Raw genomic sequence first — 24,564 nt, 5'->3', positions numbered from 1 at the left:
AAGAGCAATCCACTGCTCCAGGGACCGATCTTGGCTCAGCAATCGCTCCCCATCTGCATTGGGAAGATGGGACCTGTGTTCCGGATCTGCATTTGGAATACAGTTACTCCAAAAAGAGCAGAAAATAATGTTCTGTAAGTCACTAAACCCTGTGATTGGAATTGACTATTAGTAAAGTCTTGTCATCTATCACCTCGATCTGCTCATAATTTAAGTAGCATTATAAAAGTCTGCGATTCTGCAGGAACCTCTGATCTCACACCAAGAATTCAGTGCCCATAGCAGGCACAACGCGCATCTAGAGATGCCAGGTAATGTAACTCGAAAGAAATGTTATGCTAACTCTTCTTTACCTACTAAGAGAGCAAACAGTATTTCTGTCATCGAACCTTCTTTTAAACACTATTTCATGGCAATGGCAAAAGGCATTTCGAGTCAACTGGAGGTCTAACCTAGTACAGTGGCGATGAACGAGCCCCTGAGCCTGCCATGTGCCAAGGCGTAAATGCACTTCACTGCAATGTACGAGTAAACAAGTGGAAGGCTGGAAGCTTGAACAATCTGTTTCCAGTAAACAGTGACGTTTGGGTGGTTAGGTTGGAATACCAAGCAAGCACTCTGCCCATAGCTTTATCTACTAGATTTCCTCTCAAAGGTATAACCAGCAAACAATGTCTGCAACTTAAGCCAGGAGTACAATCCCAGCATGTTCTGAATGTTCTGAAGACTTCGATCATCACATTAACTTTTTAATCATGCCAGTCACCTCAACATCAAATCAAAGCAATATATGTGGCAGCTTATGGAACCCTCGCACATACAAAACACACCGAGAAATGCAAGCCAGTCAGTCTAAAGGCAGCCTATCATCAGCATATTGTTCATGGCCTTCACAGGGCCACCAAGTTTGCTCCCTGACCACCCTATGAACATGCAGTGTTTGCACCCCAAATCGGGTTACAGAAAATGTGGCGGCTCTTTAAATGAAATAGGAGCAGTGCACCAAGAAAGGCAAAAGTTCGTCCCTAGCTCCCATTATGTCAACTGAAGAATGTGCAGAGTCAGACAAGCAATATGGATTTCTGAAAACATGTATTCTGTATAGAAATATGAGTGATATCTAGGAATCTAGGAAGATAGTGGTACCAGTGCAGTAAGCAGTCTGCCCCTTGTGCATCATGAAGGGCCAATGCTCTCGAACTTCCAAACCTTTTATCATGCCAAAACATGCTCACCCGATCAATTATGAATTGTGAAAGGCTACACACTCTAAAGTGGAAACAGTTCCATGCAAAAAAGTAAAAAGAAGCCAAATGCAGAATGTGATGTGACTGTTCAAACAATGTCTGGAAGTGCATGTGGCAACCAAGCAATTCATAAATGTGGTAGCCATTCATAATCTAGATCCAGACACAACACTAATTCCATATCAACATCTACCGTTGCTTCTACAAAACATGCATAAATTTAAACAAAAACACCACAACTGAATGATACTTTAAGCAAAGGCTTGCTTTGCTTGGAATTCTGCATGCACTCTTCATTTTTAAACTTGCATGAATTTCATATTCTCACATCTGTGATGAATCAGTGGTATACTGAGTACAGAAAAACTGCACATTTTGATTCACATTTCATATTAGAGAAGATGAAAATGGGGCATCTCAGCACTAAGATTTTTTTTCGCTTCATTTGTAAATAATTAAACAAGAAAATCAATACTATTGGTACTGTTGAATGCATAATTACCTTTACACCTTACCGACATTTCTGGACTGAAGGTCTGAGTTTGGTGTCTGTCATTTATATGCGCTTAGTAGTTTTTGGGGATTACTTCAGTCACGAGCAAAGTATGAAAAAGAAAATATCAAGCCCAATACAGGCGAAAAAATTCAAAATAGCTCAAAACTTTTTTTTTTTTCCCCTTCTGCTACCCAAGGCTCGACAATGGAGTTCGGTTGCTGCTGAATCATACTGCCGTCGCATGTTCGCCGGCTCCATATCTCGTCATCCGCAATATTTATGGAACATAAGAATAATGATCTAGCCCTGTTGTAACGCAGGTAGGTTTTACCACTTATTCAATCCGTGTAGTTGCAACTGCACAAGCGCCGGATCTTCAACTGCAGCGCAACATAAGGCCCGGGTCGAGGCACTTGGAACTGGCCCATTCTAAATTCTTGCCGAAGGCTGAATTGCAGTAGGCGCCAGCATCGTGCACCCCGCAATGGTCTTACGAGTGATGATTTGTACGGCATATTCTGCTCTGAGCGTGCAGCCCCTGGAACTAACTGTCTCTTTTCCTAGACACTGCAAACGCATTCACCCTTCCCTCGTCAAAAGCAAGCTACCGTATGTTATAATGACATGCGCGTGTTGATGTTTACGAACTAGCGCTGTGTTGGCATGCATCATCAGTTCTGCGCAAAGCTTTTAGGAGAATGTACAGGGAAGATGGAAATTAACTTACCTCCGAGATGTCAAATGTATGCCGAGTGGTGGCCGCCCTCCAATAGTCCCGTCGTCAGCGTAGTGTTTGCAGTGAGAGCGCACAAAGGAAACGCACTACCTGTCGGGCACGCGAGCACACTTTTTGCACAGGTATGCACATAACCTTACCACGCTTCTGCACATCGCACGAGCTATTTTGTTGCGCTCTGTGCCTCGTATATCTCGAAATAAAGAGCCGCCAGCAGCAAGGCCCCCAACAACACACAAGAGAAAAAGGCGCGACGCCACCAACTCATAATGGCTACGGCTAGCACTTCGATCCGCTTCGGCTGCCTCGTCTGGTTTCGACTTGTTTCGGTTTCGGAAGTCGCTGACCTAACGACTTTGCTGCTCGCCGAACAGTGGCAAGCACGATGTCGGGCGTCTACGCGCTAACGCTGCATGTTTGTCGTGTATACGCGCCTGTAGTTTGTACATTCAAAAATTAGCAGTGCTAGCGAAAGACCACCGTGAGTTTCGCTTCTTTTCTCGCGATGCTGGACAAACTGCGTGCTTTGCTTGTCATGGACGTTAGGTTGACCGCGGTCTGTGGTTCGGCGAATCGGAGCTTTGGCCCAAATTCATTGCCAAGTTCCTTGCGAAAACTCCTGTTCATAAACAGTTACAGTGGCAATTGTTTGTTTGTTAATATTGAAAGACTATACGGCGTTTTACAGATCAAGTGATTTGTTTGGAAACAGAAGATGCTGAATTGTGCTCGCTCATAAAAAACAGTGGGCGAGCCCAATTCGGCTCGCCCGCTGTTCCTTTATGGGCGCCACATCTATGGCTGTCAGCTCGAACTGGTCACCTGAGAGCGATAATTTCTTGTGTGATATGTGCCTCACTACTTCAGTGTTTAACTCTTAAATGGTGACGAAATTTTTGAATGCCTGTAGCTTATAGCAAAAGCAAGGACAGTGGGGTGAAAGCCTGAACTCTCAATCAGGAAAGATATGCGATATGCAAAAATAGCTTACCGGTCAAGCTTCAACTGAAGGCAGTGTGGGGTGTTTGCACGCTCTTTACTTCAATTAAGAAACTGACCATACAAATATTTCAACTTATCTCTGTGGCCTACAGCATACAGTAAAGAAGCTAAAGCAATCAAGCTGCTCTTTCCATGCAGCATAATGATTATGCACTGCTGGTGGAAACTGCACAACATATATTCGTGGAGTTGCACATGCAGCTTTCCTTAATGCCTCTCGCGTGACGCAGCCTACAGTTACACTGAAAAATATGCCAAATAAAATACATTTCCTTGCAATATGATGATTCAGCATATATGTGTATAGTGTGCATAGCTTCAAGATGCAACACATACTGTTGGTATCGCCTCTCATAAAGTACTAGGATTTGTGTATCTCTTCATTAGTCTAAGATCACCGATTCAATCCTTTCTTTTTTTTCTTTTTATTTGACATTGAGACGGACAACATTTGCAAGTGTCATTACGCAGCAGAAAGCTTCAATTCAGAGTAGTGCAGTTCAGCAAATTTTTGCTATAGTCTCAGGAAACTTAAAAATGGTGTATATAGGTGTAGATGTGCAAGTCAAAACTCAAAAGGCTGTAGGAGCTGTTTTGCTCAGCCTATCCTTGTGCTGAAAAAGAGAGTCAGGCTGGTTGGTTATAATGAGTCGATTGAGTGAACAGTGCTCTAAGATAGTAAGGGAGATAAAGAATGTCATCTTCTCTCCCATCCCATCTGTTAGTGCTGTTCAGTCGTTTGAGAATTGTCTTTCTGTGGTCTTTACAAGTGAATATGAGCTCGTGAAGTTTAGTACTGGAGTTGGCTTTCACATTTCTGCTATCACATTTACTTTTCCTTCTACAGATGAAACTACAAGCCAGTTCTTCATACAAACTTGTGATGCCTAATGGTGGTAATAGCGTGCAGTTATAGTGAGTTGTCTCCATTCATATGCAAAACACAATGTAAGGGAGATTTTGATCGCCAGTTTGACCGTCATCTGCTTGGCAGGCAACACATCAATGTTGTGCACACAGCCTTTGTCGTGCATCTATGGCTGCGTCCAACTTTCAGAAACGAACGGTTGAAAGAGAAGCAAATGATGCTATTAGATCTAGTTGAAGTATCTCGCTTTTGACATTGCTTTACAGTAAGCTTGATATGTCGAGTAGTTGTTGCTCAGCGTGCATGTTGTCATATAAAGATTTCTGCATAATGAATGGAAGCAAGCACTTTTCTACTAATGTTGAAAATGTGCTGCAAGCCAAGACCAAAATTGTGAAATATGAAAAAGTGTACCTGTCGCAAATAATCATGAAGTAATCATTATATGAAAGCTCTAACTTTGACCTCTTTCATATTGGAAGGACCTACACAGTCTCAACGACTAATTTTTTAGCATGCAAGCATGTACATGGCCACGTAGTTTGCATGCTCTCTTAGAGCATCTGTTCACGCACTGGCTCCATGTGCTTCTACAAGCTCGCACAAATACGTGACCAGCTCATTCTCATTCAATCTTGCACAGTGGCTGTGCGTGCTTCTGTGAGCTCGCTCATGGGCTCATTCAAACTCACAAGAACTTGTACAATCTCATGCGTTCCTGCACAGTGGCTCTACGTGCTCTCATAAATCCACGTTTAATCTACCAAGAACTCACATATTCTTATACATTCTCATTCCCTCTCACACTTTCTTGTACAGCTCACATACAATTTTTTCAGTAGGGACTCCCTGACAATTAGCACCCCATCTGAGCCGCGTCTCTATCTCCGGATCTCTGAACTCCGCATGGAGGACAGCTCTTACCCCCTGCGTTCCTACATCGCCGCACCCGACAACGCCCTCTTTGACATTATATACAATGCTGTGGACTCCCAAACTCGAGACGTTAATCATCCACGACCTGCAGTCCATGAATCTCAACACCCCCTACGCCATCGCCGACGCACGCTAGATGGGGCGCACGAAATCTATTCTCACTTTCGTCGGCACCACCACCCTCCCCAGCACCATTGTATTCAACTGCGGGATCTACCGCTGCTACCCACTTCGCTCGAAAGCCGAGGCCTGCGCGAACTGCTGGGTTCCGCGTGGACGTATGCACAAAGCCGAAGTCTGACCTTTGCCGCCGCTGCGGTCAGGCCCACAAGGCAGTCGAGCCCCCCACCTACGTCCCCTGCTGCATCCTGTGCTTGGAGGCCCATATCACAGGCTCGCGCCTGTGCAGGCTCCGGTTCAACCGGAACGGCCTGTCATCATGCCCAGCTACCTCCAAGCAGCAGCTCCCCCCCCCCCCCCCCCCTCCCGAGTGCCTCCCGCCGGGCCCATCCTCGAGGGTTCCCGGCTTTCCCGCCCTGCCGCCAGTATGCTTCCCGTGATGCAAAATCCGCCAGCCGCCACCGCTTTATCTCTTTCCCACCTCTGTCAAAGTCGGAGGCTTCGTCCACCCCCACCACCAATTCCACCAAGACCATATCACCCTTGATCATCTCTCGCTCCCCGCCTCACCCATCCCGGTATCTACACCAACCAATTCCAAGAACCTTACCATCCATCATGGCTAGACATCCCCTGCACTTTACTCTGGCTTGGTTTGGTTTGTGAGGTTTGACGTCCCAAAGCGACTCAGGCTATGAAAGACGCCGTAGTAGAGGACTCCGGAAATTTCCACCACCTGGGGTTCTTTAACGTGCACTGACATCGCACAGCAGTGCACGTTAAAGAACCCCAGGTGGTCGAATTTTCCTAAATAGTGATTTAAAGTGTTATGCATTAGGCTACTGTGGTCGCTGAACAGCTTCGAATTGTTCGCAGCCGGGTGACATCTTCATGTGAGAAACAACGTGACCCCAATGCAATACCATGGTAATGTGAGCACACCAGTCGAGTGGCCTTGAACTATCGTCACTTAATGTGACGATCCTTGCCGAGCGGCGCTTAGGGCTGACATGCTTACACTAGACATGACAGAATATATAATTCGTGTTGCTAAATTGTGTTAGACGGCACTCTTATATCCTTAAAATAGCAGGCTCCTACCACGCCGGCGCCACAGTCAAAGCGCAGCCAAGCGCCGCTCTCCGCGCGCGGCTGTCCCCGAGCGGTGGCGCCGTGGCGGTGGTGACGGGAAGTAGGCGCTTCCGCCGGTTTCGGGCGACGCAGCAGGCCGCATCTAGTGCGCTTCCATCGAGAGGCCGTGAGTCGGAGCATCACGTCCTGCAGGCTCAAACATGATCTGAAAACAACCATTTCGTGCGGCCACATGCAGCTTGTTTTGAGTTAGTCTGCATTGGACCACGTGTTCCATTAATTTCCCTACCCACGAGATTAAGGAAATGGGTCATAGGTTTTCCAGTTTTGGGAATTTGCCCGGTATATCGTATATGCGTAAATCGCCTGGTGACGTCATCACCAGTAGTGACATCATGACAGCGTTATGACCACATCTGGTTATTAGGCATGACCGATCATGACGTCACAGTCGATGATCTCACCATGTGATGCCGTCATGGCCAGTCATTGTAATTATGACTATTTAGGCATGACTAATTAGTACTAATTAGTGACTACTTAGTCATTAGTACTGGTTAGTGTCTAGATAGCCATTAATTAGCACTGGTTAGTGACTAGTTAGCCATCAGTCATTATAGTAATATACACGTTTGAGGCCCGCGAAGCACAGAGCAAAATCGCCTGTGAGGCACGCCTCCGCGCCATGGAAAACATCCGATGGGCAAGGAAGATGTTCCGCTATGTGCACCTCACTGGCATCCGAACACAATAGTGTACCCGTGTGCAGTCTCTGCGCCGGAAATGTGGTTTTTGGTCACACATCATAAATGAGGCCTCCGAGCGCAGGAACACCATACATATGCAAGTGCGCCAAGCTGAGAACGCCCAGTGAAGTGCCGCTGCACAAAGGATAACGACGCTGGCGCTGTATCACGACTATAAAGAAGCGATATCCACAGAGCAACTGTACGACAACAACGTCGGCAGCACGCTGCTATTCGAAGCAAGGGTAGGAGCGCTCCGCACATTGGTCTCCGCCGTCGGTTCAACCCCTCCCCAGTGGTGCAGGCCACAGTCTGCAGAGTTTGTGGGTAGTAAAGAGGAAACGACGCAGCACATCATTCTTCGCTGCACACAGCTGTCGCCCCAGCTGAGGACGCCATGCACGTTACCGCGTGCTTTGGAGTGGACTCTTGCCCGGCGCTGAACAGCCCTACCCACCATTCCCCTCACCTCTATCCTCTCAAATTTTTCTCTGCTCCTTTTCCCCACCTGTTTCTTCTTTCTACTTTCATCCGGCTAGGGCGCACTCCGCGCTCACCCGCTACAAAGAGTACAACCACAACCACGACCTATAGGCCGTGGCCACAACTCCTCCTCTTGTCGCCGCGACTTGGTTTGCGCACAGAACGGAAAGAGCGGATGTGACAAACAGCATATATAACGTCACGTAGTCAGTTGTTCTAAAGCTTCTGAATACTCTTCTGAGGGTTTGGTACGCAACAGCGTCTATTTATACTCTTTGGCCACCATATCTGCATATGCCGCAAGCAGACGACGCGGCGCGGAGAAACACAACGCATTTTCGTAATTTGCTGAGGAAATCTCGAAGCTTCCATAGTGCTGCAAGTTAGTTATGCCAGGTGGCCTTCGCATAACGTGGTAGCCTAATCAGGATGTGTGAGATAGTAATCAATGGCGAGTAATTAAGCTAGCAGCAAACTTTGTCTGCTAACGAAGTTTCGCAACGAGAGCTGCGGCTGGGGCCATTTAAAGCTAATGCGTCATAACCTCAATGCCCGAGTTTAAGAGTCTCCCCCCCCCCCCTTTCCCCCCAGATAATTAAGGGACAAAAATTTGTAAACAGAGATACATTTATGGAATTTCAAGGAATTTCAAGAACTTAAATTTTGTTGGATGTTTAGTTACTGTATGGTAAAGCGCCCGAAATAGGAATATTTCTGTTGCAAAATTTTCAGTCACTGCATGAAACATCGCTGATAGTTGGTGCATGGTGCATGATGGAATAAAAAGAGCGATGAAGATTTCTCCAGGTTCGCGTACATGGACGGGCAGTCTGGGCAAGAAAGGGGTGCAGAGTCCCAGACGGCCATAGACGTCCGACGGTCGACCGACGGACGTCCGTTCTCGGACCTTCGGACATCCGACGGAAGTCCGGTTATGTTCGATATACGTACAGCGGACGTCCGTCGGACTATCGTTCGTGGATCCGGATCGCGTCCCACGGACGTCCGACGGGCAGCCGGAGGCGGACATTCGGACGTTTCCCGGAACATGCTTGCAGCGCCCGCTATTCGTGTAAAAACTTGCCAATAACATTCGTGTAAAGCTCAGCAAGCATGTGCCATGGAAATTTCAGTCACATACTAGTGCTCAATGCCTTTGTCGTGAGAGTAAAGCAGACAATAGAATATGGAACAGGTTCAAGTTTCCTGTTGTCTGCTTTACTTTCACACACAAAGCACTGAACAGTAGTGTGCAATTAAAACTTCCATCAAAGAGGCACATATGCTAGCTGAGCTTTACACAAATGCACCATTCCTGAAAACATGCTAAGTGCATAGGCATACCAGCATGCGAGGTTGTAAAAAAAGCATTTTTTTGCCTTCTTTGCAAAAACTGCATGCATAAATAGTCTACACTAAAAAAATATCGATGTTAAGGAATGGCATGGTAAAATGCAGGCCAACTGGAGTATTAAGAATCTACTTGAATAATTTTTTTTAATTATACTTGGCCGTGACAGCTCTTCCCATGGGGAGGTGGTGGAGGAAAAGGTATTTATTGAAACCTAATATTTCGGAATTAGCGAGATGATTGAGTTCTGTGTGGGCGGCCTCCGCAGGCCGGGATTCCAGGAGCAGTTACTATCCTGTGCATTTGCTCGATCAGCTGTTGCTAGTCTTTCAGGCCTAAGATGGAAAGAGCAGGCTGGGCTCCTCCTGCAATAGAAGGGAAAATGAAATTCAAGTTATCTGTGCTGAACTTTGATTACACATCTCCAAGGGCAACTGCCAGTTTCTCTCAATTGCTTTTTCCAGATGGCACTGTACGCATGCATCTCCATTCAGAACTGTCACATACTATATAGAAAGGTCATATAACTGCAGCAAAACCCATGCAGAATAACAAAAGATACAAACGTAGTTTGACCAGAACCTGGCATTCAGTATTTTAATGTTTTTATGTCGTCTCTTTGAACATGCCACTCTGAACAAACATGGCATGTTATGCTTGCTGCTATGCGCCCTCAGCAATGCCCAAGACATGGAGTGCACATGCAGAGAAACTAAGCATAAAGGATATTGTATATGAACATAAAGCACAGCCAGAGCATTGCAGTATTACACAGGTACGCATTGGCGGCAGAAACCTGCATTTTGAGCGGTTTAACAGGCAGATTTCTAAAGTCATTGTTCCTGCTCTGAAAAGAAGTGATCAATAATAACATCATTCAAAATTGTTACCTTTTTGTTCTGTAAACTGCACATTTCGCTGGTTTCCATGTACCCTCTACTGAAGACATTCCCTGGGCGTGTCGGGGGTATATCGACATCAACATCTAGGCTACAAGCTTCTAGAAAGCGTCTCCTTAGAGCAGCTGCGACGAATTAACTTATCTGATAACATGCAAGCTGCTGCAGCAGAATAAAGATAGACATTTGACATGTGGCTAAAGCCCAATGTGGAAGCATAGCCCGCCGCAGTGATTGCGCAGTGTTCATGCTTCTACAAGAGTTAAAAGTAATTTGTTTACCCACAGCGCTATATGTGACATTACAATAGCAAGGCTTATAGTTACACAAAACACAAAAAGCTGATAACCACAAGCTCCTGATGTATTACCGGCAGCATGCAGCATGGATGTATGTCATGGATTTCTCAACTACGCACAACAAATTACAAAAAAAATAATGGTATTTATAAATGCAGCCAGCTGTTCACAAGAAACACTGTAGCTTTTTTATGGGGAAGGTAGTGGGCGCCAAAGAAACTGCCCCTGTAAAGGCGCCTAATTTGCCCCTATGTAATATCGGGGACAAGTGTGTGGACTACACAAACTGCAATCAAAGCACATAACTTTCACATCGACCAGGAAACTTGGACCATACTTGTCGATGTGAAAGTTGAACAATAGTTCTTTCATGTGTGCAAGAGAAATAAGGTCACAATTCGTTTACATCGCGATTCTAGTCCAAAATCTACAGACATACTGCCCAGACTTTCGCCCCCGCAGTATAAGCCACCACTTGGGTAAGAGATTAGTAAAAGAAGTGTATAAAAGACATTAGTGCTGTTGGACAGCCATAGCTATAAAAATGGTATCGGCATTGGAGTACTACCTTACATTACATTACAAAGCAAGAGTTAGTGTCCGCTGATCCTCATTTGAACGAACAAAAAGAGGGGGAGGGGGGAAGAAATCTACCTCAATTACATGTTTTGAGTGACACCAAGCCGCAGTTAGTATTAAAGATATCACACATTTTTGTGGAAGATTTGGGAGCGCTTTGCAGCTTTCTTACAGGATTGGACAAAAGAGCTCACCATCTTCAGAAAGGCACATTATATAGAAATGAAAATAGTGAATTTACTGCATCTGGCCACAACTTGCACACGGAGAGGAAGATGAACTGAAAATTTTATACATGAATGTACGTATTTACAACAGGTGAAACAATGACCATGATCTATGCCGAAGAGTAAAGAGATCAAAATCTAGCTCAGAACGAGTTCTCCAGGCCGCGGGGCCGTTTCATTAACGTCGGGACTCCGCCCACATTTCTTCTCCCCGATGACAACGAACTCACACATGACTGGCTAACAAACATTTTGGCATGTCTTTCCACTTTCATAAGTTCTTCACCCTCTCCCTAATACAAGCAATGCAAAAGGGACAACAAATTCGTTTCACAACAAACGGAATTTAGAGAATGGACCTCGAAATGATTGGCTCACTAGGTCACATGCCAAACTCTCTCCCCTAGGGAAAAAAAAAAGAAAAATAATTAGAACCCATCAAAACGGTGTCCCACGTGCGCAACCATTGCCCAAAGCTTGCATCCTTGGCGGCACCTTTTACAGGGCAATTATTGCAATTATTGGCGTCCGAGTCAGCACCATTGCGGACCACATCAGAAGAGACAACCCACATCATACCGTCACTGTTACACACTTGCCCTTTTTCAACGCCGCTATCTCCCACCATTGTTAACATCCAGGGTTGGAATCCTCAACGAGACCCCACTCAGCGCGCCTGCACTGAATAATTGTTACTTTTATGGGCTCCCCAACAAGGAAGAGGGCCTTACACCCTTCAACCTGACAGTGTTTTTTCTTTGAACGATAAGCAGTTCTTCCAAAAGAGAAGCTCGTTTCAAAGCAGTGCTGCCTCCGGGTGATGGGTCCAGTCAGCGTACTAAGGATCCCTTAGTACGCTTAGTACTAAGGACCTCTTAGTTGTATACTGTTCGTAAAGCTCCTTAAATAAAAATGAGCCCCCTACATGACACAGCAACGAGAACAAACTGCCTGTCCCCGCGTCTTCGAGTGTGACAGCAAAGTCCTCGGAAGAGGGGACTTCTTTCCCTCTCTGCCTACGTTTCCGTTAAGCACTGTAGCTGCTGCAGCTGCCTATCTGTGCGCGTCTCTCCGCCTCCTGTCCGAGGGCAAGTGGGAGACGGCCGCAGCTGGGCATTGAACAGGTGACCCAGAAAGAGCAGACTAATAATGGTGCCTAGTATACCCACCGATCCCTTACAGAAATCATTAAAGAAATGAAAGCAACACATCAGATAACACTAGAATGTTTCTAAATACAAAGTCAACAACTCCAAGTGATATAAATATATGTACATCTCCGCACATTAACTAGACAGAAACAGTGCAGAGTAAACTAGTAATTCAGTGTCTAGCAACACTATTAAAAGGGGATAAAGGCCACGGGGGGCTACGATTATTAGTACCGTTTTGCCTTTAAACTACAATAACATACTTGTTGCAAGCTTAAAATCAAAGATTCACGCCTGTCCCACCCACAGCAATGGAACACACATCTGACTCAAGTCTGCAGAGAAAGAGCAAGCTAGACTATTGCAGACGCACCCTTGGTTATTTTTCTGGCACTTCTGAGGGTGAAGAATCTGACTTGTCAGTAGCATGTATATGAATAAGAACCCTATGACAGTAAATGCATCAGATTTTCTGGAGTGGCTTTTCTTCGCTGACCACATATGAGGTGAGCTATAATTTATCCAACTTGGCCTAGGTTTATTCTATGAATAACAAAGCTATAGCAGGTACACAGTCGTCCACTCAGGCTGAACATGCGAGTGCGTGGCATCCACTTTTTGAGATGCCACTGCATCCATCGCAGCTGCACACCGTAGCGAAGAGGCAGACAGCGTGAAGTACCAGCCTGTAGTCCCTCTACCACCACTGGGGTCCCAAACTAGGGACCCCTTGTTTTTGTCAGGACAGGCCCCCTCAGGGTCAGCTAGTAACCTCCTGTATTTGTATCTGATGGCAATGTTTTCCACCACCACCCACAATACGCAGCTGCGCATCATAGCAGATGTGAAGCAACAGCTCCTGGTCCTTCTATGCATAAGCCACTTTGCCTTGATGCATGCCTGCGCACCATAGTAAAGAGGCAGACGACATGACGCAGCAGCTCATGGTACCTTTACACGAGCCCCCCATTGTACTTCGATACGCACCATAGCAAATATACACACTACGCCACACAGCTGCTCCTGGTCCCTCTATGCATAAGCCATTTTGCCTCAATACGCACCTGCGTACCTGAGCAAAGAGGCAGACGTGAAGCTGCAGCTCCTGGGCCCTCCATGCACAAGCCACTTAGCATCAATGCACGGCTGTGCACTGTAGTAAAGAGGCGAAGGACGTTAAGCAGCAGCTCCTGGTCCCTCTACACATCAGCCATTTTGCCTCAATGCGCATCTGCACACCGTAACAAACAGCCAGATGTGACAAAGAAGCTCCTGGTTTCTCTACAAATAAACCACTTTGCCTCAATGCACGTCTGCACACCGGAGCAAAGAGGCAGATGACGTGAAGCTGGAGCGGCTGGTCCCTCTACGCACAAGCCACTTAGCCTTGATGCATGGCTGTGACGGATGCATTGCTATTTTGCAAACTGCATGCCACACATTCCCATTCAAGCTAAGAGTGGACGACTATGTCCAATGACAAAAAGTAACATGGCGAACAATGTAAAAAGAATTTGCTGCATAAAGTTTGTTGAAACCAGTTCTACATCCTACATGTAAACAAGCTAAAACCTGTCGAAGGGATGTCCTGTGTGTTTAAAATCATCACGCTCAAACAACTTCAACACTGACAATCATGATTCAATATTAATAATATAGATAATGATACAATACTCACTTTTAGCCATACCAAAGAAATGAGAATGCAAAGGGATGTTGCTGTTTTTCCCCCGTGGATGACAGTTTTCCATGTTCAAAGTGCTGCTTCCTGTTGGCCTACGAAATCGGCTACAGCAAATGGCATCTGAAAAATTTTTGGAAGCCTCATGCTAGTCTTCAACGAGAAAAGCATTGCCATACAGAAGCAGAACACAAATACTACAATACATTAAAAGCACCAACTGCGGTGCTGTTTTTAGGATGACTAGGTAGAGGTTTTGCTGTAGCAAGCCAAATGTTAGCCTTCAATAAGGAAAGCATTCCCATACAGAAACAGAACACAATCTTTTACAACACATTAAAAGCATCAATTGCACAAATGCTTGTAAGATGACCAGGTACAGGTTTCTGCTATAGCCCACATCATGTGACCAGCGGTTATCAGAAGCCTTGTATGTGAGCATGATGCCCTAGATTCAATTTATGGCTATCACTGTATTAACAAGCATGGGTTTAAAGCTACTTTAATATGATAATCTAAGAACATGGTAAGAGCTTTCAGTGCGACACATAAGCTCAGTATCATGCACTATAAGGTGCTGCATGGCTCTAGTGCAGCTTTGGCATTATCTCGCTGTCAATAATGCAGTGAAGTTCTGAGGAGCCTTTGAATATCTGTAAGGACAAAGCAACAACAATTTTGTTTTCATCGCACTTTTGCTCAACTCTTTTTTTTTTTTTTTTTTGAGCCCGCGGCTTGCATGGCCTCCCAGTACGCCTGTTTTGCATAAAAGAAGGCGTTGCAGGCACCAGAGCTCACACCCCAACTGTATCGCGGCGGCGGTATGTCAAATTCGTGCCAGAACAGCGCAGAACAACGGGTCAAGAAAAAGACAAGTGCTGACTTTTTTTTTTTTCTCTCATCTCCTTGTCCGGTTGTTCTGCGCGGTTCGGTCCCACATGCATAACCAACATGCGCAAGGTGCTGTCCTGGTTTGTCAAAGCTGAAGGAGAGTACTAAACCTTTAGTTATTTAGTAGCTACAGCCGTTCCTTCTAGAAACTGTAGTTGCCGTAAAGCTCGAGAGAGAAAGATCAGCGGCTGTCCATTAAAAAAACTCGCGACGTTTTCACAAGTGTAGGCATGTCGCACGATAGGCTCGAGGAGTGCAAAAGTTTTCTCGTATAGTTTTTACAATTCAGCACGTTGCGCATGGTTAACAAATTAACTCCTTTAAAGCTCGGGCAGGCACTCCTTTATCAGAGACAGAGAAGTTGCGCTGCTTACTGGCGCAGCGTCCAGTAATGCCGAAAAGATGGCCCTCAGACTTGAGGCTGCACTTTAGCTAGTCGGCGGGGAGCCATCCTGTCAGTCTCGCCTAAAACACTCGACCGTTCGGCTGCTGTACAGAGCTGTTTCCTTACGCAAAAGCTCACCACTATCGGTGCATCGAAAAGTTCAACTAAAGAAACAAAAGTTCGGTGAAATACTTACTTTGGAATCAGCGGGTGAACAAAGTGTGCCAGCCGCACCAAGCCACAGCAAAAACAATGCTAGCAGTGCATTACAGCCGTAGGTATTTGTAACTGCGCAGAAAATGCAGAACACGGAAACCTTCCTCCATGCGTGAAGCCATCTTCCATGACTACTAAACTTCAACTTGTCAGGTGGATTGGATTGGCTCATTTCAGATTGTTTTGAGGATAGGTTCGGTTTCGTTCTTTTTGAGCTTGCTGCTTGCTGCGTCTATTCAGCCACTGATTAAAATTTCACCGAAGCATCATGATAGAAACATGTTTAATGGTCATTTAACTTTTAATCAAAAATTTTGGATGGAAGAATTCAACGATGAAACATGCGGAAAATAAAAAAAACTGTTTAATGGAAACGCTTTCTATCGCATCGATTCGCTCTGGCACCATATAATGCAGACATGACGGCATTACTGATTTATACGCAGTTCAGACGAGCACGACGACTACAAACTATATCATAGCTGTGTAAAAGCAAATCCAGTGGCGGACGTACGGCGGCTGTCCGCTGGGCGAACGGATTCGACCATCCGCTTTCGTACGTACGCCGGAATTCCGGCGGACGTCCGAAATCGGCCGCCGAGTTGCGGCCGAGTTCGGTTGTCCGTCGGACGTCAGTGGCCGTCTGGGGTACTTCAGAAGTAATAATGATGATTCTATTCAGTTCAGTTCAGTCGTTCAGTCGTGTCCGACTCTTCGTGACCCTATGGACCATGTCACGCCACGCTTTCCGGTCTCTCACTATCTTCCTAATATCACATAACTTCATCTGCTGTGCCTCGAGGATGCCATCTAACCATCGCGTTCGCTGCCTACCCCTTCTCCGGCGACCCTCAATTTTTCCCAACATCAAATCTTTATCTAGCGACTCCTCTCTTCTCATCAGATAACCAAAGTAGCTGAGCTTTAACTTTAGAATTTGACCCTCCAATGAGCAGTCAGGGTTTATGGTCGACAATATCGACTGATATGATCTTCTGGCAGTCCAAGGAACTCTCAAGAGTCTTCGCCAGCACCACAATTCAAACGCGTCAATTCTTCGGCGGTCAGCCTTTTTCAAAGTCCAACTCTCGCATCCATACATCACAACTGGAAAGACCATAGCACGAGTTATACAGATCTTGGTTGGCAGACTAATGTCTCTGCTCTTTACTAGGCGGTCAAGGCTAACCATTGCTCTTTCCCAGATGCAGGCGTCTCCTAATTTCATGGCTGCAGTCTCCTTCCGAGGTAATCTTGGAGCCCAAGAACAGAAAATCTGTCACAGCTTCCACTTCTTGTCCATTGATGCTCCAGGACTTGAAAGGGCAAGACACTATGATCTTTGTCTTTTTAATGTTCACTTTAAGCCCAAACTTCTCACTCTCTTCTTGTACGCGCATCAGAAGACTCTTGAGTCCACTTCACTTTCTGCCATTAAAGTGGTTGGTTGGTTTGGTTGGTTTGTGGAGTTTAACGTCCCAAAGCGACTAAAGCTATGAGAGACGCCGTAGTGGAGGACTCCGGAAATTTCGACTACCTGGGATTCTTTAACGTGCACTGACATCGCACAGCACACGGACGCCACTCCGTGTGCTGTGCGATGTCAGTGCACGTTAAAGAACCCCAGGTTCATACAGGTTCATTAAAGTGGTATCATCCGCATATCTAAGGTTGTTGATACGTTTTCCAGCAATCTTCACTCCAGCTGAAGACTCGTCCAGACCGGCCTTCCTCATGATGCACTCTGCATATAGATTAAATAGGCAAGGCGACAGTATGCAGCCTTGCCTCACTCCTTTCTCGATCGGAAACCAATCAGTAAGACCATACCCAGTTCTGACTGTGGCCTCTTGCCCTTCATACAGGTTCCTGAGGAGACAGATGAGGTGAATTGGAACTCCCATCTCTTGGAGAGCTTGCCACAATCTGCTGTGATCTACGCAGTCAAACGCTTTCGCATAGTCAATAAAGCAGAAATAGATGGGTTTCTGGAACTCTCTTGCTTTTTCCATGATCCAGCGAAGGTTGGCAATTTGGTCTCTAGTTCCTCTGCCCTTGCGAAACCTAGCTTTCACGTCCGGAAGCTCCCGATCCACATACTGCTACAGCCTACCTTGGAGGATTTTCAACATCACCTTGCTAGCATGCGAAATAAGCGCGATCGTGCGGTAGTTGGAACAATCTTTGGCACTGCCTTTCTTTGGAATGGGGATGTAAACTGACCTCCTCCAATCCTGTGGCCACTGCAGGGTTGTCCAAATCTTCTGACATAATGTATGCAGAATGTTAACAGCGTCATGGTTGTTGTTTTGAAGCAACTCAGCTGGAATGCCATCAATTCCACTAGCTTTGTTCTTAGCAAGGCTGGCTAAGGCCCATTCAACTTCACTCTTCAGGATGCCCGGCTCGAGATCAGCAATCACAACCGTCCTATGTTGGGTTTGCACATCCGGGTCCTTCTTGTACAGTTCTTCTGTGTATTCCTGCCACCTCTTCTTTATCTCTGAGGCTTCAGTGAGGTCCTTGCCTCGTTTGTCCTTTATCACACAGAAGCTTCCTTTGATATCTTTGATTGTCTTATACAGAGCTCTTGTGTTCCTTAATTGGCTATTGTCCTCAACTGCTTGGCACTGTATGTTCAGGAGGGCATTCTTATCTCTCCTTGCTATTTTCTGTATATGATGACTGTATATTCTGATATATCTGCTTCCCTGAAATTCCTTGTTATTTATTATTTTTTTCTCACTCTCTTCCATGTCATGCCGTTTACTATATGTTCTTAACGTCTGTCTGACGCCACTCACGTTCGAGGACTTCCCAAGTTCACTGTCCTGATCATTTACTTTAATATATAAATACGAGCTTGGATGAAACTGTATCATATTTTTGCAGAGTTACGCTTTTGAAAGCTTGACATAAGATTTGAAACAGCATAGTAAACTGGTTGTGCATCATGGTTCTGTGCTATTTCATGTTCTTCGTCCACGTTTCCAGCAGTACAGCAATGCAAAACCACAATAATACACAAGTGATGATAATAAACATACACACTGAGGTTTCCGCCACCAAACACAACCTGACCATCAGAATTGGTAGCTTTCCTGTATACGTCCCACGCGAAAGTGCAGGTGGCGTCGTTATTAAGAATCTCGCACTTCGAGCACAATGCGGAAAGGAGGCGATCCCGAGTTGTGCTCTAACGACAATTCGGGGGAAATCCATACGTCATTTACACGGACACTGCAAGCTATACCCGCACTGACCGCAAATCGTGAGCGCAATGACCACGAACCGGACAGGCTACAAACACATCTTAAGGTTCTATATACACGCGCTCCAACAGAACAGCAGAATAGGCATTTATTGCCCTTGCCGTGCGCTACATCTCTTCCGACCCGAAGAAAGATGGCATCAACATTAGGACGTTCATCACCAAAATACAAACGGCATGCCGAGCGTATATGCCTTATACATATGCCACGCCGGGCAACAGGGAAGCCAGCACATCTGACAGAGGATTTAAAAAGGGGGAGAACAACGTGACAATACCGCCCACTCACAGTACATACACACCGATCCTTGATCTTTACAAACATCACAGAAGCGCACGAAAAGGATGTTTTCCCCATTTCTCAATCGCACCTTATTTCCAGGGCATGGTAAAAATCATTTAGCGTGAGACATCTGTGCAGCTCGTGTGTACCAGTACACATTTCGTTTACTTCCTGGATAAGGAAGGAAATTTTTTGGAACCTACATAAATAAGCGCAACCAAGAGCCTTTCTTCTTTCCTCCCACCTTATCCTACATTCTTCTCTTCATTGTTCAATGGTTGACATTTAGGTTTTGTTATCGTAGTTTTTTGTTGCAATCTTTGGAGATATGCTCAGGCGAGCGCCTTATTTTCCCAAGGCCGGGACGCTTTTCTATTTCATTTCATTCAATTGCATGTGCAGATCCCGCCCTGCATGCCCTCGCCTTTTATTGTCCTTCATCTACACGCTACCTTGTTCTTTCAGACGTAACACGGAAATAGAAGCACAGCACGCATAAGTGTAGAGATGCGCAATGGTTGCTCCACGACTATAGGCTCACGCATATTTCTCGTACTCATCAGCTTATGTATACATTGTCTAAAAATGCTCTATGCTCATCGACAGGCTTGTGAGCTTCATTTTTTTTTTTCCGTGTCATATACGAGACTTGATGTGTGCGAATTCAACCCGGGGCAGCAGTCCCACGCCGGTCGCCAAGCAGACGTATCCGTAGTCGTAGGAGTCGACGTGTTCACAATGTGAAGCCTTTTTCTAAGCAATTCACGTGTAGATACAGGATCTGTACGGGTTATTACTATACGAAACGTGAAAAACCGGCCGCTGCAACTGGTGTCACGTATCAGCTCAACTGCACATTGCTGTCAGCTGCGGCCTCTGTGGGCGGAATCGACCACGAACATGACGCACTCCTCGACTCTCGCAAGGGATATCAAGTGAAACCTTGATAACGAGTCGCGATGCATGTATACTGTTGGTGACCCAGCCTCCCCTCCCCCAGATAAGTTGGAAATTGCAGCTCTCGCCATCTTGAGTAATCTGCGTCATGGCCAGCCAAGAGCAGTTCACGTGCGACGGCTCGTCTGCCCCCAGACAGCGCTGATAACAGATAGCATTTATCGATACTCGAGACACATTAAATATTTGCCTTGTGGATCGATCTGTGAAGAACCAATGCAGCCTGCCGACCTTTTTCCCTTGATGGACCTTCCTGAGCAGCTGATCGAACATGTGCTGTCGTTCGTGGACCAGGCGGACTTGCTGGAAAGCTGCCGCCGAACGTGCAAGCTTTTTCGTGACATAATCGACAGCAGCCGCTTTTGGAAGATAAATGCGTGCGGGACAGCAAGGTGATCCCCGCCTTCAGCCTGGAAGAACTCCCGCCGCGTTACTATCAGAGCATCTACATAATGAACCCGTACGGCCGGAACTTGCTCCGCAATGGGCATGGCGACGCTCCCCAAGGTGCGTGTATGTCAGTCTGGCTTCGGCGATTGAACGCGGCTTAGAACTCAGAGGACGTGAAGATTGGGCCCCGCAGAACCTGCACCTTCACGCGATAGAGTTAGAAAGCACGTTCTCCGAAAACCCTGGAATCACAACAAAATTCTTTGGTGAACACGGTGATGACGTCACAAGGCGTGTCGTCATTCAACAGCCTTTGGAAAGTTCCTCTTAAGACAGAAAACACTTTTGCCGGGAACAAAAAGGGGTAGAGTGCGATTCGAACCGCTGCCTTTATAACCTGTGCGTAGTATACCGTTCAGAAGCCTAATGAACCACCTCGTACCTTAGGGTGGACAGCAACCCCAGATTGCATTACGGCAACGCTTGGTTGAAATTAAGGCCACTAATTAGCGCGACTACCTACCTTTACAACTTAACACTACTACTTAGCATTACTAGTAATTAGAATATCATCACTTAACGACACGATATTGCTAAGTGATGATACTATCGCATAAGGATTATTTATTTTTTCAATTGACAGCGAAGTCATTGCTTTAGTTTGTCTCTTTTTATTCGCTGGTTCGAAAATTCGTACCAATGTTTAAGCCTGCAGCATTCACTAACACGAGAAAGTCGCATGTTCTACGAGTGCCATCACATTGTTCTACTAAGGCATGCAGTCTACTCCTATACTCCCTGCTGATTACACGCTGAAAACTTTCCCGACGCAAATATCGCTCTATGAACGACGAAGCGTAAATTCTTTGCTGAACGCTAGATTCCGGAGGAAATATTTTTATGCAAGCGTGCATAACTAATTACATTCCATCTCACATGTTGTCAACACCGGAGTGGAAGTTATATAAGTACGAGGTGATAATTTTGGCGACTGGCTTGCGAACACGTGAGAGCCGCCGCATCGGTTTTTGCATAGATTCCACTCAACTCTAATCCACTTGTGAGATGGAGGTCGTGGAAATATTATGCCTATAGGCATGGTTCGAAAGTCGTTTCTTTTTTTTTTTTTCATGATTTTACGAAATGTTTGGTAGACATCACGCCGCGGTGTTCGCCCATACATTATGCGGCTAAGCATTGACTACGCAATTCTCGCTTTCTCTCTCTTGAGGTTCTCTCGTGGGTTGGCAAGTAATATATAGGGGTGGTTCCGGCTGGAAACACGAGGAAATCCCGGTCGGAGCTGATCCATTGCCTTTAGGTGAGTATCACCATTGCATTACTTTTTAATTTTGCATTACGCATTGCGAGTTTTTTAAGTCCCTTAACGTCATACGTACTTTACGCGTTCTGCAACTGCGCCTTTTTTTTTTTCCCCGTCTTTGTGACTGCCACGCGGCACCAAGTGCATCTATAAGCGTTACACTCGAACTCATGCAGGGCCACTGACAATGCCACGTACATCAGCTTACTGTGTTCATAATGATATATGCATTGCAGGATTGATTGATTGATTGATTGATTGATTGATTGATTGATCATGGCAATGCGTGTCGTCTCAGGTGACGGAGGGAGGATGAGACCGTTACTTCCCAAATCTATTTCTTTAGAAATGTATACAGGGCGGAAAGAAGTAAGCCCGCAAAAGTAAGCTCACCTGCAGTAGGCGCAGCGTCTTCGATCCTCAACCTATGTTTATGGCAGCGCGGCTGATCCCATACATCGTACTATGTTCTCGCTGGAGCGACATGCGTCATCCTGTCACTCACAATATAACTTTTTCCTTAATTTTTGTATTTTAACCTTCATGGCCTATTATGTTGTCTTTCGGGCTTCTATAGGTAGAATATTTTATTGCACTGTTCTTGGCTAAATATTGTTATGCCCTGAAATTGAGCCCAGAAATAATTAATAAGCTATAAATTATATTAGTACCAATTCTGCATCATTAGGCGTATACGTTAACATGCACAAACTAGCACCGAAGGATTTTTTTTTTTTCTGCAGTACATTTTCAAGTTCTAGCATAAGCCTTTTGTTATAGAGCAGGTTTGTTAACGTTTTTCTGGGCCCCCTCTTCAAATGAGCCCTAGTGATTGCAAGGCATTCTCTTCGCCGAAGAGAGGTATGTCAGGGTGCCCTTAATCACCTTTTATTGATTTTTCTCGACAGAAAAACAGGGGTGTTTACAACTTCGTGCCTGACATGCACAAAACAGCAAGACATCGACTTGGTCAGTGAAGGCATTCTTCCAGTAATAATGGACACGGTCAGACCGGACATCGAAGTCTCAGAATGGTATATGCAATATGAGCACCCACATTGCCGTTTTTTTAAACAACTTTTGATTTGCCGCAGAGATTGATGATATATTGGGCAAGCTTAACGAATACTTCACACTGCAGTGCAGTCTGCATTCGCTTCATGACTGCTTCGACCGATGTGTCGCATCACATCACATCCCATCACTTTATTAGCTTAAAGACCCCCAGTTCGGTGGTATTACATAAGGGGTGGGTACACGTATGAACAGTGTATGCAAAATAAACTAATTGGTTAAATATGGCAGTTATAAAATTACAAAATGCTGACGGGCAGGTAATTTCAGCTATGTCGTGTGGAAGGCCATTCCAGTCTACGGCTGAGCGAGGAAAGAATGATGATGCAAACGTTGTAGCATGGGATTGTGGACGGGCAACTTGCAGGAGATGATCAATGCGGGGTAAAATGCGTGCCGGAGGGCGGAATTCTAAGTGAGCTGAAAGAAACTTATGGAACAAACATACTGGTGATTTGACGACGACATGCAATATTTATTAGACTGGACTAAGCTTTTAAAGATGAAATACTGGCATCGTATGAATAGCAGGAATGAATTAATCTGCGGCTCGATTCTGTAGGGATTCAAGTGAAGTTATCAGATAGATTTGTTTTGGACTCCAGATGGGGGATGCATATTCTAGTTTTGTTCGTATCAGTGTCTTGTACTCGAGGAGTTTAACGTCTTGTGGTGCGTGGCGCTAGTGCCGTCTTAAGAAACCAATAGATCTTAAGAAACCAAGAGACAACCGCATTGGTGATGATGATGATGATGACCTGAGACAAAATGGCACATACCCACGGCGGGGGATTGGCCAGGGTGCATTGTAGATTGTAAATATTTATGTTCAAGGACTGGAGTATTCAGATAAATATGGATCTTTAACATAGAATTTGGAAAAAATAAAAAGGTAAAGAAAAGGTAATGAAATCGTACCGCATTCGTGTCGCTCACCTTTGATTTCCTCTCCCTCTTCCTTACTATTCGCTTCCTTACGCCGCCCCAGTTCAGGTTCTTCTGATGATTAAATCTTAACATCTTTTTACTTCAGTTTTTCTTTATTTGAATAAAACTACTCACTACTACTGCGCGTTGCACAATTAGAGGCGCTCTGGAGAATTCTTCTCCCAACTAAACCGCGGAGTCCTCGCAATTAAAATTTCGCACAGAAATGACATTTTGTCGTTAGTATTTTTTAATATCAAATTTGTTTGCGGTACTTGCCTGATTCAATCAAAATAAGTTAGATGTTCTTACCGTATGCGGCGGCGGCGAAGCAAAAGAAACCATTGCCTCAACGCCAACACCGGTGGCGCCATCGTCAGCAGTAGCTGTCGGCAGAGAGTGTCACACTATCGGTGAAATGAACAGTCCGCACTGTGACAACTGTGGCTCGATTGAAACTGTGGAACATATCCTACTTGAGTGCCCTGCGTACGCTGACGAGTGTGCGTACTATGAACATAGCCTGGAGAAGCTTTCCCCAGTGCTTTTAACAATGAACAGTGTTGTAGGTCCCTTATAGCCCGCCCTAGGCAACAGATACTTGCAATGAACTTTTTAATTACGTATTTGAAAGACATTGGACTCCTTGACAAACTCTAAATTCACCTTGCATGTTTCCCTCAGACATTTTTTCAAGCTGTGAACTTTATAAGCACATTTGTCGGATCATGCATTTCATCATTTCATTTTATACCATTACTCCACGATGCACCTTAACATGTATTTAATGGCCACATTTTATCTCCCCCTTCAATTCTATTATTTTCCTCACCATTCTTTTTCAATCTTTCTCTCCCGAATTCCCCTTCCTTCACAGAGTAGCATATGCCAGCGAAATCTAAACGCAGGCAAGAGAGAGAGAGAGAGAGAGAG

At 45.4% G+C, this 24,564-nt stretch overlaps 1 long non-coding RNA gene and 1 pseudogene across 2 annotated transcripts in view; one reads left to right on the top strand and one right to left on the bottom strand.

Annotated features, from left to right (window-relative positions):
• Window positions 1–9,265: 9,265 nt before the first annotated feature.
• Window positions 9,266–15,542, bottom strand: LOC146191651 (uncharacterized). Its single transcript, XR_014706670.1, has 3 exons — window positions 15,386–15,542; window positions 13,911–14,036; window positions 9,266–9,442 (listed from the first exon to the last, which is right to left on the bottom strand). It is a non-coding gene; the product is annotated as an uncharacterized LOC146191651 (long non-coding RNA).
• Window positions 15,543–20,077: 4,535 nt separating this feature from the next.
• LOC146191649 (F-box only protein 6-like) overlaps window positions 20,078–24,564 on the top strand; it is a 16,593-nt pseudogene continuing 12,106 nt past the window's right edge. Inside the window, exons 1-3 of the transcript XR_014706669.1 lie at window positions 20,078–20,423; window positions 21,538–21,631; window positions 22,539–22,664. The product of XR_014706669.1 is annotated as an F-box only protein 6-like (transcript). The remainder of the gene's footprint in view (window positions 20,424–21,537; window positions 21,632–22,538; window positions 22,665–24,564) is intronic.

This window comes from Amblyomma maculatum, chromosome 4, assembly GCF_055883805.1.
Source record: "Amblyomma maculatum isolate TAMU_Amacu chromosome 4, ASM5588380v1, whole genome shotgun sequence".
Lineage (NCBI taxonomy): Eukaryota > Metazoa > Arthropoda > Arachnida > Ixodida > Ixodidae > Amblyomma > Amblyomma maculatum.
The sequence above is the reverse complement of the archived record's forward strand: the minus strand, read 5'-3'. Positions and strand labels throughout refer to the sequence as shown.